Source organism: Haemaphysalis longicornis, unplaced genomic scaffold (assembly GCF_048455015.1).
Source record: "Haemaphysalis longicornis isolate Haplotype H1 unplaced genomic scaffold, Haemaphysalis longicornis Haplotype H1 scaffold_7, whole genome shotgun sequence".
Taxonomy (NCBI): Eukaryota; Metazoa; Arthropoda; class Arachnida; order Ixodida; family Ixodidae; genus Haemaphysalis; species Haemaphysalis longicornis.
This window is the reverse complement of record NW_027526422.1, coordinates 133,156,135-133,173,620: the sequence shown is the minus strand read 5'-3', so window position 1 is coordinate 133,173,620 and position 17,486 is coordinate 133,156,135. Positions and strand designations below refer to the sequence as shown.

Here is a 17,486-nt window from a genome sequence, read left to right as displayed (position 1 = left end):
AACTGGAGCAGATTAGTGCAATATCGTGCAAACCAGTGCTGAGTGCTACTGGAGCTATCAGTAAAAAATCACGCCCATCTTCCCGCGAGGGAACCAGCTGATGTGATGTGACGCATCGGGGGGGGGGGGGGGTTCAATTGGTCCATCACGTCTTCATCGGACGTCTTCTTATTCAAGTCAAGCATGGAGGTGTCAAGCACGGAGGTATCGTCAAGCAAAGGCACGTCAAGCGCGAGAGCGAGCGCTTGACTGATCCGACGCCGTGCGCTCCCCCGCTTATATTCCCGCTTTAGAGGAGTCGCGGGAAGAGTCGCGCGCATGGGCACACATGCGCCCACCGAGAGCAGCGAAGCGCGCACGCGCAGCTGTTATGATAATGAGACGGAGTGAGAGTGTGGCGCACAGCTGTCGGTTAGAAGAACGGAGGAGAGTTGCACATGTGCAGTGAGCGTGCGGACAACGCCGCGACAACGACAACAATGGAGGGACATACCCGAGAGCAAGAGATGCGTCGCATCTAATATTGAACATATGCTGCACGTCTTGCACCAGTACAGCCAGTGCAAGTAAAAAGTAACGCAGTGACTGCGGCTGGTTGGGAAGATGGTGGGAGGCCGATGTAGGGACCCGCTCACAATTCCTGTTGCTTTAATATCTTTCTTGCGCAATATATTCGTGCCGCTTTTTGTAAATGACGCATAAAACTACAATCCGTTTTGTCATACATTTCCGTGCGTAGGACATGGGTAGCCTACATAAAAACACATGCTGACTGAAAATTCTGGAAGTCGTTGAATTCGTTAAAATAAGTCATTGAAATAAGTTCTAATTTTGTGCAAATAGGCTCTAAAACACTTGGTAGTATTCGTTTTTCTAACATTAATTCTGGGTGATATACTTCAGAGAATTGGACTCAAAATAAGAAATCTCCCAAAACATCATCCCAGCAATAGGTAGCGCTACCGAGCATAGCTTTTCGAGGATTGGTGAACGTCTCTTTATGATATTCCTCTACAGCTCTGAACACAATGGCGCTGTCCACATTACGCGCGGCGTGAGTTTCTTTGTGTCGCTCATGTAGAGCTGAGGTTTGCACAATGTTTCTTCGTGCCACGAACGTGAAAGATTTGAACATGCTGCCTGTATTGTACAGCAGTTGCGACCGTCAAATCGCCCTGTCTCTCGGGCCGTCGTGCCCAACCACTAACGCAGCAGGGAGTTCAGCGTGGCGCCGGATAGACCGTACGGGCTCGGGTGTCAAGCGTTCTTCCTCCATGGTGTCAAGCCAGTCGTCACATCGCCTGAAAAAAAAAAAACGCGGAAGCCGATGGCCGTTGTAGTGATGGCAGGTAAGCTGCTGCGGTTTATGCCCGTTGCTTGACCCTGGCGGGCTTTCAAGGAGGGGTGGTGAGCGGCTTTCAGTGTTGTGGCGGGAAGGCGTAGCGCGTCGAGGTTTTTTTTGTTCGACGAACTGTAGCGCCCAAGACGCGCTTGCTTAAAAGTAACGGAGAAAAACAAAACAGGAAACCCACAGATGGAAGGAGTCATATTTTCTGGCCGTCTCTATCCGTGCGTAGCGGCCGGGTATAGCCGAGATTTAGTTGTGACTGCCGTTGCATTGAACTGGGGCATTGCACGATGCGTTTAATATGATCGTGCTGAAATTTCAGGCGTTCGCAGTAACGTTGGATTGATATTTTGAATCGAAATCGCGGGCGTTGTGCGCAGGGGCGTTAGATTTATGCTCCAAATATACCAAACTTTCGAAGCTGTCGGCGGTGATGCTCCTCACTGCCAAATCCGGTGTGGAGCGGTGCACATTTTAGTATGGCGTTATATGAGCGTGTGCTGCATATAGCTTCTTTTTTTTTTACACTTTTGCAACAACCGAAGCGGGCAATCGTCGAGCCGCCAGTTCTCCCGTCATCTATCCTAAGGAAGCGAATTTTGGAGGTTACTATTTGTGGCTGCAGATGCAACTTAGCACATGTAATCGATCATTTTACTTGACTCTTTGGTATAACTATAATAATGTCATTACACCTGCAATGGGCCGCAGAAAAAACAAACAGGCGCTGTTCGTGGCTGCTGCAGCAATACAGCGTTTTCGCACTCGCTTGCAAGGCGTTTTCATGCTATACATCCGCCTTCAGAAATTTCATTCTCTTATTTTGCGTTGCATATCGCCTGGCTTTTGGTTCACGCCCAGTCTGTTGTGGTTAAGCATGCTAGCAGTCTGCAATGTGTAGCCCTGCACTTTTCAGTGTGTCGTCGTAGTCATCATAATATTAGTGGGGACAGTGGCACGAGAAAAATTGCACCTATGAACGTGTTATTCTCTTTCAAAATCTGTGTAAATCTTACTTAAAGGAGCACTGGCACCAATTTTTGGCGTTAATATTATTGCACAGTGCGCTTCCTTTACTCAACAGAATACCCTCGGTGAAATATGAGCGGCCTGCGACGCGGAGAACATACTTCAATTGGACCTCATTTATCGCGCCGACGGAGCAGTGTGTGGAGTGGCGCTCTGCAAATGGACATCAGTGTGACATCATCCCGTGAAAGCCAAAAGAAGTGACGCGACAGCGCTCGTCAAAAACTCATGACATCACTTCACGTGCGCGGCCCCGCTAGCGAGGAGCGAGTTCAGCTCCGGCAGCGGCGCGGTCGAAACAACGCCCCACCGGCCTCCGCAGGGTTTTGATGTCCGCACCAAGTGGTGAGGTCATGCCGGGATTCTGTCATATGCGCCTTTCGTGATGAAAGCGTGGGAATTTGAAACAAACGATTTTCAGGCCGTTCAATGTAATTAATTATCGTGCGCTGAAGTATTTAGATATGTTTCGGGTTTGCCAGGCCATTAAGCATCGATAAAAGCAATAAAAGTGGAACGTAAAATTTTCATCTCAGTACTCCTTTAAAAACTTGGAACATGGCCCTGCGCGTTCTACACCAGTGTGATCATGGAGTAAAAAAACCAGCTACCGCGTATGGCTACACGTCACAGGTTAAGCTAGCAGTATCTGTCGCTAGTTAAGAAACCACACGGATGCTGCAGTTAGCATTTCGCCATGCAGCTGAAAAGTGGTGCGGCCACGGAGTGAATGTGGCTGATGTCATCTCAACTATCAGGTGCCGCCATCATTTCCTTAACCTTTGCTGTTACGAAGCTTTGGAGTTTGTGTTAGTAGTCGTCGTGAAATTATCTGGTCACTGTTTCACCCCCTAAATATATTCTTGCTCTGTGGAAAGGGTTAATATAATTAATTGAACCGGTCACAGCTGCTCTGTAACTAATTCACAGTATTGACCCGGCCACTTTAGCCCCCTCTTATATAGGCGTCTGCTTCGCGGCCAGTTTTTGGTCAAGTATTACCTTATGTGCATTTGAAATGGCAATCTGCCTGCGGGAAAATGAAGCTTGCTGCATTCCTTTACTTGTGATTGCTGCGATAAAACTGTCACACAGTGCATTGTGGGGAGATTGACTGCAACTGCAATGAAACTAGGTTCGTTTATTCGGTTCTAAAATTGTCGGTGTTATGCATTGTGCTCTAGCTATACTCACCGGTTGATTTGGCGCCTCTCAACAACTCTTGGGGTACTCGGCATCCATGCTTGTCTTATTTCGTGTTGATTAAGGGTAAGGGGCACAAGTATGAAAAATTTTTTACGTTTTTATGCGCCAAAGTTGCACGTGGGCTATGAAGTGCACCATAGTGGATGGCAATGAATAAATTTGGACTATGTGGGCATCCAACGTTTTCCAAAATCTCATCAAACAAACGTTTTATTTTATTTCAGGGTGCACAACTAGGCAATAAGGCACAGGTCCTTGAAAACCTTGAAAACCCTTGAATTTAGACGTGTAAATTTCAAGGCCTGGAAAGTCCTGGAATTTTTAAAGGGTCCTTGAAAACCCTTGATTTTTCTGGAGAGAACCAATGGCCCCATCTTTTCCACAAGAATTTAAAGTGTTTGTCGTAAATTTTACGTGTTAAAAATGTAAAGAAACATTGTAACAATCAAGTTTCAGTGTATTGCGTGAAATTACGAGTTGTGGATTCTCATTATTACGAGGCAACATTGGGAGCAGCACTCCTCAATAGAATTCATGTCATGATACAATCCCGTGAAAGCCGGCTTCTGTTCTCTATCTTGCATGTTCCATCTAGTCTGTGGACGGCCTTTCATTGCATGTTTGCTGTGCCTCATACGCTCCATCTGCATTTACTTTTACGTGCAAATGGAGGACGTGTGCATAGTTCATCCTGCCTTGCAGCAACACTTGCTGAGTTAATTTCAGCTGGTACTCTTGCTCACAAAGCAGGAGATGCAGGCAACATTAACTAAGTTTTGAAATCAAACAGCCTAAGCAAAACGCCAAGAAAAAAGAAAAACCTCTAAATACAAACTATGAAATAAAAAATAAAGCTGGGACAGTGTTCATGAACCCATAGCGCCTACCCGAATGTGCAGTAATGTTCTTAGGTATTGGGCAATAACACAATTTTGCATTGTGTTGAAAAAGTTATAAATAATCCCAGATAAAACATAAGATGGGGACCTTGAAAATGTGTTTTCTGGTCCTTGAAAGTCCTTGAAAATCCTTGAATTTTGGCTTTTCAAGCCCGTACGAACCCTGGCCGCTACAAATTTCCTGAAGTTGTATTTTGGGCAAGATAGCCAGCAAAAAAAATAGGCGAGAGTACTTGGGCTTCTTGTTCTTTCAGTAGCTGAGTGGCTGTTTCGAGAAGCACTGGAATTAATGAGGCTCTTGGCTTTCTGGACCCTTTTCTTGGTTTTAATAAGTGACTATGGATGTGGGGGGAGATTTCGTGCTAGTGGCGTTTCCTGCAGAGCTGTAATACATCGGGTGTTTAACTTATTTAGTTTTGGAATTTGGCAAAATAGTAAAAGGCTGTTACATATTTGATCACCATAACTTAGGCCAAATTCAAGTGCATTCTCATTAGGTCAAGATGTGAGCATGTTGAGCTTTTAAACCCGTGGTTGAGATCAAGTAAGCCAGTCTAGCATTTGTTTGATGGGAGCTGTCAACTATATGTGCAGCACTGTGGAGGCTACGTTGTTGTCAGCAGTCCTCCCACTGAGCGCACCTAACTCACCATGAAGGGGACCCTGAAAGGACATTTCCCTCTCCCCTCTGGGCAGGTGGAACCGCAAGGCCCCGGCGCCTTTTGTCGGTTCCTTTGCGGTGAGTTAGGCGCAGTGATGCCAACCCTAGGGATTTATCCCTAGATCTAGGGGTTTTTTGTCTCTTTTAAAGATTTGGCGTCTTTTTGTGAAATCTAGGGATTTTTTAGAGTCAGTTGAAATGAAACGCTATGCAACTTAGTGACTGGTGTTGCTGAGTAACCATGCTTTTTCAACAATAAGTGACTGCGAAGAATGTAATTTTTGGCTAATTTCTATTTTTCATTTCTAACTTTCCTTCGCTATTTCTATTTTTTTCATTTAAAACAGCATTGGTGTTGTGCAAGCCGAGAGAGTGTGACTGTGGTTCTGTAACGCGAGGTTCTCGCAGTAACAACCTCTGAGGTGTGCTGTCGAAGGAACTTGTCCGAACTTGTCGTCGCGAGTGACAACTTGTCTTCGCAAGTGAAGTGCAACTGTGGAAACTCTGAGGCGTGCTGTACACTCGAAGGAACTTTTCTGAACTTGTCTTCACGAGTGACTACTTGGCTTTTTGTGCCTACATTTTGTGCCTACCACACTCCAGCGCTGCGGTCGAACGTGTGTTTTCGCAAGTAAATCTGCTGAAAACAAAGCAAAGAAACAGGTTGTCAACAGACTCGTTGTGCGGCTTGCTGCACGCAAAAAGCTGCTACACCTTCCAGATCACTCCATCGCATTTGAAGCGGATGAAGAAAGAAATGTGTGGTGATTAAGACTTCAAAGGGTTACGTGTCACGATGTCCAGCATTTTCGTCGTCCTGCAAGCCTCGGCCGGCTGCCTGGGTAATTTGCGCATACAGAGAAGAGACTGTTGCGAGAGCATTTCAAGAGGCGTTGCTGTGAAACCAGAGTCGTCTGCTCGAAGCAGCGAATTCACATCACTCCACAAAAAATGTAGAAAAAACGAGCTGCAGTTGCTGCTAGTAAGCTGTATCTTAACTCTAATAAGATTCAGAGCAAACGAAGCGAAGAGCAAGCTGCGTTTAGACTAATAAAGGTGAATGCCAGCTTGCGGAAATAAAAAAAATGCAATCTGGGGATTTTGTCTGCTATCTAGGGATTTTTGAGGGGTCATTCTAGGGATAAAGCGTTGCCTCAGGTTGGCATCACTGAACTTAGGCGCCCTGAGAGGGTGGACTGTTGGCAACAATGTAGCCTCCACAGTGCTGCACGTAGCTTGTGGTGTGAACTGTGGGTAGCTGACTTGGGAAATTCACCGTGGGGTTTTTAATGGCCTGCTCACACTCTATGAAGTATGTTGAGAATTTTTCCTACCATGTTTTACTAACTTTGGCAGGTCGTGGCACTTTGTCTGCTTTTGCATCTCACTCTTCACAGCTTAAGAAACAATTTTTTTTTTTATGTCATTGCACAGTACTCGTTTTCTCCTTGACGCACGAATTTTGTTTTGGACAAACTTTCACCACTGCTTTAATTGTTCGCAGCTCTCTTCAGACTCAGCATCAGTGACGTGACGTTGTTCTGCTAAGCAGTCCGGTCCCCTCCACGAAGCAAGCAAGCTTCAGAACAAATTCATCGCAGACAACTGGGCCCTCCACTTTGCTTGAGCAGCTCTTCTGCTTCATCTCTTATTCAGGTACGCACTTGCTTCGTTCTTATCCTCAGTGGCTAAGGCATTGTGCTGCTGAGCCCGAGGACGCAGGTTCGTCTCCCGGCTGCGGTGGCCGCTTTTCTGGTGGAGGCGGAAAGCAAACATGCCCGTGTGTACGGGATTTCGATGCACGTTAGATCCCCAGGTGGTGAAAATTTAATCCAGAGCCCTCCACTGTGGTGCACCTCATAATCTGTGTAGTTTCAGCATGTTAAATAAACCCCATAATCAATCAATCAATCAATCGTTTTTTTGTCCACAAAGTTACACTGCAGCCACTACAGTGCTTCACTCGAAAGCATGGCATTTGGAAAACTCACCAATTTGTAAAGTGCCAGTTATTTGCTTCAGCCTGGCAATGTTGTATGTGTGCAGTGTTAACGTATTTCCCAGATTATAAGTTGCACCTTGGTATATAAGATGCACCCCCCGATTTAACCAAATTTTAATGAAAAAGTTCATATAGTTTTCCACGTTAGTATGATACGCGGCTTTTTTTGCACGATCAGCATAATTGAATCATAATTAGGCCTGCACTTACCTTAAGATGTGATGTACTTAATCATTTCAGATCAATTAAAACCCTCTGATGCTTCAGTTTCAGCGCCACAGGTTATGGCACTAAAAAATTTAACGAATACTCGTCAGCTGAGGAAAAAAAGATTTATTCACTGCACTTTATTCAAACCTGCATCATCCTTCAATGCACTGTCAAACAGCTCGGCCACTTCAGTAGGCAGGGTCGCAGGAACCCGAGTTGCTGCTGTCATAACCGCTAGCAGGCGCCGAAGGAATAAGTCCAGCTTTTCCGAACCCTGCAGTTGCGATTCGGAAACTGCAGGCCGAGCTTCATCGACCCACCTGGCCACTTCAACAAATGTAGCAAGCCTCATGTGCCCTCTCACTGTAAAAACTGTGTTCAACGTCCGTCAACTACATCACCCATAAACACCGCAGTAGAGCTTTGAAGCTGCTGTTGACGGCACTATCTAAAGGCTGTAGAATCTTCGTCATGCTGCCTGGGATCATTGCAGGTGTGCAGTTGACATAGGGTGCTTTACTTTCTTCAGCATTGCGTAGGGTATATTGCGTCGGCATGCTGTCCATGACGAGCAGACCTTTTTGCACATGGAAGAAGCCATTCAGTCATTTGAAAAAAACATCTGTCAAATGCTGTGGTAATATCTGTGCGACCTAGTGAGCGGCCTTGACATCTGTGGTGCACGTGGGGCAAGTTTGTGCCGTGGCCCAGTGTGCACCGCAACATCACGTAAGCATCACGTAAGCTTCCAAGCCCCACAATCTTGCCCGAGGTGGTTGCCCGCGCATTTGGGGCAGCACACATCGAAGGTGCACGCACTGCGCATGTGTCTGAAGTGGCAGCAATTGCGGTGTTTTGCAGAATGAGGAGTGATTGCTTTCACAGGCACGTGAACATATGTTAGATAGGCCCTGAAAGGTTACGAAGAGCAATGTGCCGTTTTTGGTGCTATCGATAATCGGCAAGGGCGTTGTTATTCGTGCGATTATGTCCCATGCCTCGCTGTCAGTGTCAACGTTACGAAGGGCGGCGTGCGCGTGCCCCTCGTCGCGTGCAACTTGCGGTTGCGCGGTCACACCACAGAGTGAGCGAAGCTCAAGCCCTGAGGGAAGAGCTGGTCTTGGCTGCTTCTGTGCCAAGTGCGGCGACATTGCGCCGCGGACTGACATGGATGGCCTGCAGGCCTTTAATGTGCTTCAGCTCCTCGCCGATGTCAAAGCGGCTCTCGCTGAAGGAGCTCTTATTCAGTGAGGTGGGACGACACAGGACAGTGACGCAGGTGGTGCTTCCGGGCGCGCGTGCTCGTGCCAGCAGAGAGCCGTTTTGCTTTCGCGCTGGCTGCACCGGAGGAGGCTCTATAAGCAAGATAGGGAATCCTATAAACTGGTACTCGAATTCGCCTGCATGCAACGGAAACACAGAAACCATTAGAGACACTTGTGTGGAAGTTAAATAGTGCCAGGCGGGCATAAATGCCCATCTTGTTTACAGGGTCCTTTACAGCAGATGAGTGTTTTTTTTTTTTTTTTTTTTTTTCCCCCCCAGTGATTGTGCCTTCATTCTCAAGGCAGCAGTTGGCGTCTGTTGTGTAAAGTTGCATCGCCACAGCATTGAAGAAGCCCGGCACTTTGCGTGGGAATATATACATGGTCTGCACAGCGAAGCTCAGGAATCTTGCATTGCTCAGTGTCCTCCGTGAATTCCCAAAATACACGTCTGCGAAGCGCATGGCCATCGAAGTGGGGATGTGTCACTGAGGAACTTGAAGAAATGCTTCCTTTCATTTGATAATTGCGCTGAAAAATGGCTACTGTTACAACCAGTAGCTATGGAATGTGTCATGTTAGGTCAACTACAGCTGCATCACGATGATCAGCAGTGAAAATGTCGCCCACGCACATCTCAATCTCACTTAAACGTGTGGTTTGTGGTACGGGCAGTACTTTGAAGCACACAAACCGTGTTTACAGGCAGTAATTGTGACAGCAGCTGAAAGGTCTTGGGAACTGGGGAGGAGTTTGATAATTTGGTGGAATTCTATAGTAACATCGGCACTGCCCATCTCATGCTCTTCTTTTAATTGCTGCCATTCTACGTACTAGCATTTACATTCTAGGAACTGTAGTCAATAAAGACAATATCTTTTACAGTGACAGCTGTCAATAGTTTATTATAGGGGGTACTTTTTCTCTGCATATGTTCGCCCCTGTGCATCACGGGGGAGGATATAAAAACCTGTTGTAGCAGATGTCCCCTGTACTTGCCGATGGGCTGGTGTGAAGCCAGTGGTGGCCATCTTGTGGTGGGCAAAAAGCGTGTGCAGCATTCCAGCACTTTTTTGGAGTGCTTGTAGTCTCTGAGACGTAAACCAGCAACAGAAAGTATTGACCAACATGGACATTTTTTGAGGAAAAGTGTTGCATGTAATCACACTCAGTTTGTCTTTCATACGTGGCAATGTTTGTGTTCCACAGCTTGTCACATTACTGGTTCTTGAAAATGACCAGCATCAAAGCGCAGCTCTGTTATTCTTTTGTCGATGTCGCCTGATGAGGTTCAGTCAACGAAAATGATGTTGCGTGTTGACTCAAGACTGGCCATGCTGCATTATCGGGGTGGCAACAAGCACAGCTCGACAGTCATTCGAGGTGCTAGCTGTAGCAACTTCTGTGCTTGAAAAGGAAAAAAAAAGTTTTGCAAGGCGTAAAATCAATTTTTTAGAGAACCCAAGTAAAACAGTTACGCTGGGTTTAAAATTACAATACTATGAATTTCTTTCTTGCATCGCTGAAATAATTATTAGCAGTCAAGAGCCATGAATACAAAATACAGCCTTGTTCAGTTTGAATGGACTAGACTTTGGTACCCCACTGATCCCTGTTCAAGCCATGACAGTTCTTGAGGGGGGAAGAAAACACCTATAGCAAAACCTTCAAATTTCCCACTGCACGATGTCAAGCGGTGGCCTAATAGAGTGGAATAACTGCACGCTGTTTATCACTGTGCTAAGTGTGTTAGCATTTATGCAATACAATGAAATGGAGATAGAGGATCACTACAATCGCCCAGTCGTGTTTGTAGGAGGCTGTTTTGGTCGGCGGCACCAGTCGCACAAGGTTTTGTGATGTCATGGAGAACTCACCAGAATGTGGTTGGGGAGGCACAACTGCTTTGTCTATTTTCCCTCAATATCAAATAATTGTTTGAAGCTTGCGACAAAATTGGTGTCATTGTCGTACACAGTACACTATACAAAGATTTGAAAAAAGAGAGAAAAGAAGGAAAAACGCTTCTCTTTAAGAACAAAGTCTCTCGGTTATTCGTTGCATCAGCCTTCTCCGGTGCCTGATTGGGCAAGCAAGACAATCGGCCTGTGTTTTCATTTATGCCGCTCAAGACAGTGTTAAACTTGTAAATAAGGTACGATTCACGGGCTTCACGGTCATAATGCGTTTTGAAATTGGACTGAAGCACCGTGGCTGTGAACGCGTGGAAGGGGTGGCCTAGATTATTTACATGTTTAGATAGGGGCAGGTATGATAGGGATGTGTGCTCGGTGGTTGTTGATTCTCATTCTAAACGGATTCTCAGTTTTACCAACGTACTGGGCGTAGCATATGGTGCATTCAAGAAGGTAGACAATGTTTGCACTGTCACAGTCAAAGTTTCCTCTTATCTGGAAAGAGAATGAAGACGTGCTGGTGGCGACAGAGGCTTTAGTCATCATGGGGCACAGTTTGCACCTAGGCTTATTGCAGGGTCCGCTGTCTGTGAAACGGGGGGTGTTGACCTTAGATGACGTTGCAATATCTCTGATGTTCCTCGCACGACTCGCGGAGGCTCAGGGAAAACACTTCGCAACCTTTCGCTTTGAAGTAAAATGTTGTGGTGCTTTCTGAGTATGCAGCTTACGTTGGAGGACGAAGCGGCATATGTTAGAATAAGGTTGGGGGTCGTATTCCAAGATTTGGCTTTTGAGTTGGTTATCAGGTGGCGGCGGTCCTGTTTTTCAGACTTCCAATGGCATCATTGATGACAGACGGTGGGTATTGTTGTCGTGTTAGGTCATTAGTTAGTTGTTGACAGAGGCAAAATCAGCTGGGTCAGAGCATATCCTTCTAAAATGCAGAGACTGACTGTATGGTATGCCGAGTTTACAGTGTTTAACCTGGTTGCTTTTGAAACGCAAGTATTGATGTCGGTCTGTTGGCTTCCTGTACACTGAGGTCACGAGCTTGTTGTCTGATATTCTCACTGAAACGTCGAGAAAATTAATGGCAGATGCGGAATATGAGTGGGAGAATGAAATGTTCTCGTGGCCGTTGTTGAAAGCGGTTATAAATTTTAGAAGTTCCTCTTCCCCATGGCACCAAATAAGAAAAATATCGTCAATGAACCTTCGATAGAAAAGCGGCTGAAGCTGTGCGTTCCCCATGGCACCAAATAAGAAAAATATCGTCAATGAACCTTCAATAGAAAAGAGGCTGAAGCTGTGCGTTGCTTAGAAATTCAGACTCCAATGTGCCCATGAAAATATTAGCATAGTTGGGTCCTATTTTTGTTCCCATCGAGGTCCTGTCGATTTGCACGTAGTGCTTATGGTCGAACTCCAAGTTGTTCAGCTCCAAGACAAGCTTTAAAAGCACGCTGAGAGTTTCACCATCGATTGAATTCTCTTGGGAAGCATCATCATACGCATGGATGACAGATCGGATGCTGTCCGAGTGTGGAATATTTGTATATAGCGAGGCGACGTCGAGAGTGACTAGCAGGCTATGTTCCGGTATAACTGGATCCATAATATCAGCCAGAAAATGGTTTGTATCCTTTACATATGAAGGTAGTGTGGGAGGAATGTCTTTGATTAAGCTATCGATAAAACTAGAGATCATTTCTGTTACCGTCCCTATGCCGGAGATGATTGGTCTGCGTGGATTTCCTGCTTTATGTATTTTAGGCAACATATAAAATCGTCCTGGAACTGGACTTAAAACTTGTAGTGAGGCTGCAGTTTTTTCCGGAATTTTTTTTGTCCTTGACTAGCGCCATCAGTGTCTGGCTTGCCTTGTTCTTAAATTGGGAAGTCTGATCGGTGTCAGTTGGTTTATAGAAAGAAGTATCGCTGAGCTGTCTTTCTGCCTCAGTGATGTAGTCCTGCTTATTAATAATAATTGTGCCACCTTTGTCGGCGGGTTTGATCGTGATGTCGAGCGCCCGCTTAAACCTTTTAATGCCTCTTCCTCTTTCTGTGACAGGTTTTTGTGATGCGGTGATCGATTTTTACACTGAGCTAGATTGTCACGTACCGCCTCGATGTAGATGTCTAAGCATTTGTCTGTTTGTGGGGGAGGAGTCCAGTGGTGTAGTGATGGCAGCCTAGTGTCCATATTCGGGTCTTGTGATTTGCCATAGTAATACTCGCTGAGCCTAAGCATTCAGGAGAAGTTCTCTAGATCCTTATAGAGCTGGAATTCGTCTGGTCTGCCGGTTGCAAGGCAAAAACTCAAGCCTCTTGATAGCACGCGTTCTTCGTCATCAGTGAGGGGGGTGTCGGAAAGATTTACTATGTGGCACTCTTTGAGCTGTGAGGTGTTCAGGTGAGGAATATTTTCGGGGCTTGCATGGGAAGGCAAAAAAGATGTGTCTACTTTTTCAAGAGGGGAAGTTTTTCTGTTTTGTTAGAATTACTTGGCGCTCTTTGTTTTCTGCAAACAATTTTAAAAGGTTAATTTCATGGGTGTCAAGTCTACCTGGTTAGTGAGTTTTCATTCCTCACTGAGGATGTGCTCTAGTTGTGAGTTATCGTGGTCAATAACAATATTCAAGAGTTCCTTTGATGCTTCATGTATGCATAGCGCCCACCTAGCCTTAAGCTCTTGAGACATGTTGGGGGTGGCGGCTTTAACGTAAATGCGCAGCCCTTTCGGAACGTCACATCTGCGATATAGAATGAGGGTACTAAGGTGTCACTGATATCGCACTCGCTTATCGACAATTTTCCTAGCCTTCAAAAAATTTTTTGACACGGTTGGTCTGTTCTGACCACAAGAGTCACCTGATTCTAGTCAGTTCCTTCGGTTTTGATTCACGATGGCCGAGAAGGTCCTTCGCAAGTTGTAGCGAGGCTCCGATGGAGCCTGGGATGAAGCCTGCAATGCTGCCGCTTTGCGGTAAACTTGTTTCTTATAAATTGGTCCAACAGTTTCAGAAGTGGAGCATCTTTCTTCAGGGACAATCCTACAATGCACACAGAACCCCCCTATGCACACTTTGCGTGGGAGGGACTTCTTTCTTCTTCCTCGTCAAGGAGGGAAATAAGCCAGAGAAAGTAACAGATATGGTAACTAAACGGCAGAACTACATGGCACGGGGTGTTGGACTGTCCGGTGCTTGTGGTTTGAACGGTCTCTGCTGCCAGTTGAGCGTTCTGAAGGAGATAGCATTGCAGAAGTGCTCCGGCAGCAGCACAACACCCTCAAAGCTTGCGTGCAACCCATCAGCAGCAAAAACCCTCTGTGTCGGTACGTCCTTGAATGTGTTCAATGTAGCGCACGTCGTCTCCCCCAACTCCTTTTGCTGACACAAAAGGCAGACCTCGCGCCTTACAGTTGAAGAATCCAACAAATCGCCAGGCTCCCCCCATTGTCGTTGGTTCAGGGTTCAGGGAGGAGGCAGGCTCAGAAATATTCTTCTCAACACGGGACGATGGAGGCGGACCCTGGCCAGCATCCCTCTCAACTTCTGTAGGGATGACGATGATCCACTTGCTGCTATATCCGCAGTTCTGACATGGAGCACCAGTGTTTCCACGGTTGGGGGTAGGTAGTCCGGGGCGGCGGTGACGTCCTCAAACTTCATGCGACCGTACGAGATGAATTCGGGAGCGCCTCTCTCACTCGGGTGTAAATGACCGTGCACATGGCGGACAAGAAAGTCCCCCACAATAGCGCTCCTGATGGTGCGCTGCTTTTCGAGCTACCATATCGAGCTGCTTTTTCTGCTACCAAACACACACTACGTGGAGAGCCGCTACCAAAGGCAAGTGCTCGGATGCATGCTGCTGTGCATAGAGGCGGGCAAGCGGTATGAGCTAACCCTGCTTGGCGCAGTCGACATGCTGACAATATGTGAGGAACAATACACTGCCTGATGTAGTAGCAAAGTGTTTTGAGGCATAGCGGATTTGTGCATGATGCTGGTATTTTGTGTGGCCCTGTGGCTGCTCCTCGTTTTTTTTTTTTTCACGCACAATCGAACATTCTTCCCGTGTGCTGTGCGAGAGCTTTGTTTGCTCTCTTCGCTCCACTTTTCAACCGAGTGCTACAGTGAGAACCCGGAATACCTGGCTACGTTTAAGCTTTCAAAAAATCGCGCCTGGATCTTTCCCGGGTCACTGCCAACCATTTTTCCTGATGCACCTGTGACTGAGAGAGCAGCAGCGACGCCCAAGCGTCGTAAGCGAGAGGTTCGTACGCCTAGGGTTTATGTCATTTGTTGCGTACATTTCCGATGCAGTGGAGGTGCGTGGGGTGTGCAGTAATGCAGGGCTTTCCCTCCGGCACTTCCCTACAGCACATGGACTGCAGCCCGTCAGTCATAGGTCTGCAGTGGCTGCACTGGCACCTGCGGGAAATGTACCACTGCCCCAGGCCTACATGCAAAACACTGCCAGCCCAGGTCACGGTTCCGTTTAGTTACGCTCTGAATCGCCATTTTCCATCATCGATCTACATAACAGGTTAAGCGAGCAAAATGAAGTCATGACATTAGGTGTACATGGAGTTCACCTCGCGCAGTACAGCGTTATAAAAACATTGCGCCGGGTAGCGCTCGCAACTGCAATGATGCCGTTACGATTGGACAAATAATTACGAATTCGTATGCTATTGCCATCGCAGCACCTACAAAGCGCTGGTGTTTTTTCAAGACAGCTTACCACTCCACGTTTCCTATGCGTGCGGCCCTGTGGTCTTCAGGGCTGTCGCTTCCGTTGCTGTCGTCTGAATCGCTGCTGCTTGCCAGCGGGTCGAACTTGAAGTGGTATCCATTTGCCAGTGCCGCCGCGTCTGGAAGTTCTTCAAGCGGTGAAAAATTGACCAAGTACTCAGGATGTAAAATGTTTATTAGGTCAAGCGAGTCCCTAGGTATACAGGGTCAACCACATATTTGTCAAATAGCCAAACAATGGCCATGGGATGAATCTTCTTGTCGAACCTCTTGAGCTGAGGGCAGGCGTTCCATCTGTAGCGCAACATGCGGTGGTTGAAGGCCTCATCGAGTGGAAATACCTCCTTGTTTGACAGCACAATCACAGCCGTGCGCGTGATGGTCTGGTCGGGAGAGTACTTGACTGCGACAGAGGCCACGTCACCACCAAAAATCCTCTTGACCGTGTCGAATGCAGTTGACTCGCAGTTGGGTTCGTTCCAGACGAGGATGCGGCGTGCTACGGTGTCTTGGAGTGGCAGTACTCCTTTAAGCCCCACACTCAATCAATCATCCTAAACGGTACATCAGTGCCTTAAGTTTCCCTTTGTTCTCCAAACTGTTGCCAGTTTACACGCTAACGAATCTGAGAGACAGCTGCCATCACTCCAACACTTTTCGATCCACATTTTGCCTTTGCAGTCTTTGCCTTGCTGCTGAGCTTTTGTGGGGTGATTCGCAACCGAAGCATGAGGAAAGCCTGTGTTAGGCGCTTCTGCAAGTTGTGGCACTGCGGAAAGCTGTTCGCGAGTTGGCGTTTGTCCAAGGCAGCGTTTGTGAGCGAGGCGAGAGAAACTGTTAGAGCCTCGTGTTCGTGCTCACGAAAAACACTATCCGCATGCTGCAGCAAGCTCACGACGTGACATGATGGACGAGTGAGAGGGTTGGGTTGTGACTGTGAGCGGTAAGACTTCAGCTTCAAAAAAGCTGGTCATTCTGCTCCACAGGCTCTGCCTGGAGACACTCTCTGCATGTGTCACAAAGCTTGAACTTGTTGCTGACACTATGCATTATGTACCCCGCCACATAGACAAGAGACTCCATTTGTACGTCATCAAGTGGGGGAGCATCATCGTCAAGAAGGCTGTCAGTTAGGAGCTCAACTTCTGCTGCCTCCACACTGTTCTTGTGAGCGGCCTTCTTCATCTCGACAAACTCAAGGAGGTCCACAGAGTCATCAATGTCATAGCTGCCCTTGCGACTCTGTTTAAAAAACTGGCTCAACATTATGAGCCGGAGCATCAGCTTGAACTCGAGTGCCCTCGGCACCGGGTGCCTCGACCAAATGTAGAACATTCTCCAACGCATCCTCCGTCAGCCTGCACAGCAGCACGAACTTGAACTTGTACACACTCAGAAGTTGGTGCTGAATGTGGAGAGCACTTGTTGTACTAATGAGCACACCCGCTTGGACAGGCTTGAACTGGTCCCTTTGGTTGCTCTTCTTTATGGAGACATGAGCGAAAATATCCATAAACTCCCTGAGGAATGCCACTGCCTCATCATGAGCGTCCTGCTTAAACGTGCTCATAGCGGTGCCAATGTACCGCGACCTCATCAGGGTGAACCACCGGTACACCCGCTCAACAAACCACGCTGTGATTAGGGCCTCCTTCACCATCCGCCCAAGTCTTACTAGCACACGTATAGCAGCGCCAACACTGTGGTTGAAGACTGCAGCCGCAGATGCCATGTTCATTTTGGCAAAATGGTCCTGGTCCAGGTAGGCCGGCCTGAGGTGGGGAGCCAGCTTGAGGTCGCGTTCTGCATCAATATCCGCAAGCTTTTTGATTGCTTGACTGACACCTGTGAGATGCACAGAACATATTTGAAAATGGTTTAGCTTTAACTGCACTAAAATCCCCCAGCTCAAACACTAACACACTATCCCTGTCACACTGCACAGTTAAATGTGATCTCAATTAAGCTGGGTCTGAAATGACATACGAAGTTAGTAGAGCATTCAATCATCTCTATCATCCACAAGAATTACACAGATGTTTTTACCGTAACACAGCCTAGTTCATGACACCAGCAATTATTTAAGGGGGCACATGGGTCTTCGGGACCAAGAAATTGCCCAAGAAATTGCCCAAGAAAGCATTTTTTTTAGGTATCGCTTTTCTCTTGATTTGCAAAGTCTTT

The 17,486-nt window shown here is 46.9% G+C and overlaps 1 protein-coding gene across 8 annotated transcripts in view; it reads left to right on the top strand.

The window, feature by feature from the left end:
- The first annotated feature begins 993 nt into the window (after positions 1-993).
- LOC144147015 (uncharacterized) overlaps positions 994-17,486 on the top strand; it is a 66,942-nt gene continuing 50,449 nt past the window's right edge. For all 8 annotated transcript variants that reach the window (XM_077679028.1, XM_077679025.1, XM_077679027.1 and 5 more), the window contains exons 1-2: positions 994-1,349; positions 6,648-6,799. The gene's annotated coding sequence lies outside the window, so the exon portion shown is untranslated. The remainder of the gene's footprint in view (positions 1,350-6,647; positions 6,800-17,486) is intronic.